Source organism: Pteropus medius, unplaced genomic scaffold, assembly GCF_902729225.1.
Source record: "Pteropus medius unplaced genomic scaffold, Ma_sr-lr_union100, whole genome shotgun sequence".
NCBI classification, from domain to species: Eukaryota; Metazoa; Chordata; class Mammalia; order Chiroptera; family Pteropodidae; genus Pteropus; species Pteropus medius.
The window spans coordinates 7,766,638-7,768,305 of NW_024351543.1; positions in this window are offsets into that span (position 1 = coordinate 7,766,638).

Sequence of the window (1,668 nt, forward strand, 5' to 3'; positions counted from 1 at the left end):
CCCAGAACAAAGGAAAGTGATGAGTGCCACATCCTGCAGCCATCAAGCAGGCTTTAGGGACCAGAGTTGTCCCAGCATAAATAAGTAACAAGTCATCAGTAATAGGACATATTAACATCACAAACTGCTCAGTGTATGATGTCACTGAAAGGACACAACATGACTTCTGGAATATTCTTGCCCAAAATGCATAAACTCAACCTAATCAGGAAGACACCAGTCAAACCTAAATGGAGGGACATTTTACAAAATAACTTACCACTACTTTTCAAAAGTATCAAGGTCATGAGAAACAAGAAAAGAACTTGGAAATGTCACAGATGAAGGATTCTAAGCAGATATGATAACTAAATGCAATATGGAATCCTGAACTGAATCCGAAAAAGAATGACATTCATGGGAAAACTAGTAAAATTCTACAAGTCTGTAGTTTTCCACTTATTGCACCAATGTTAATTTCTGGGTTTGATTATTATACTATAGTGATATAAATTAACAGTAGGGGAACCTAGGTGAAGATTATACAGGAACTCTCTGTTCTATTTTTGCGACTTTTCTGTAAGTCTAAGATTATTTCAAAATCAAAGTTAAAAAAAATCTAGGTTTGTTGCCTTTTTGAGGGGTCAATTTTTGATCATTGATTCAATTTCTTTATTAGTTATTGATTTATCTAGGTTTTCTACTTCTTCTCTAGACAATTTTGGTAATTTTTCCCACAATTTTTCCATTTTAACTATGTTTTCAGAATGATTGGCATATTAATTTATATTATTCTCTAATGTTTTGAGATCTCTACTAGGTTTGTAGTTATGTCAGCCTTTTCATTAATAATAATATTCATTTGTGCTTTTTCTTGCTCTGTTTTTCCCTTTTCATGATTTTGAGAGGTTTGTCTTTTTTATTAGCCTTTTAAAGACTATGTTTTGGTTTCGTTAATCATTCTATTGTTTGTTTTCTATTCTCAGTAATTTAAGGTTTTATCTTTTTTCTTTCTATTTTTTTAGTTCATTCTATTATTCTTTTTCTAAATTCTTGAATTAAACACTTTGGTCATTAAAATATCACTTTTCTTGTTTTCTAACATTAAGCACTCATAATGATACAGTTATTTCTTTTAGTTCTATTTAACTGCTTCATTCAAGTTTTTATATGTAGTATTTTCACTGTATAATTTTAACAGTCATAATTTCTGTTGTAGTTTTCCTTTAACCCATGGATTATTTATAAGTATGCCTTTTTATTTTGAAATATGCGGGACTAGCTATCATTTTATTATAATTGCTAATTTTATTTTATAAAAACATGGACAATCTTATAATCTAAATAATATCATTGTCACTTGTCACATGGTTCGCAATTCAATTTTAATAAATACTGTCTATCTGTTCTTCAATTATCTCTCCAAAATGGCTATTGGTTGCCTGAAATGAGGAAAATGTTTCACAATAGACTATGTATAACTAACTGAATGATCCGCGGTTTCAGCTTTGACTGACCCTTCCCATGTCTTTCCAACGATTTTGTATACTAATGAAAAGTATCAAAGCACACCTTTAACTTGATTTGTGATTCAGTTCACTATCTTCAAACAAATGACAGCCAATAAACGTTTTCAAATTAGCATCTCCTCTATGGCATTTGCAGGTATCAATGACATTTGTCTGTGGG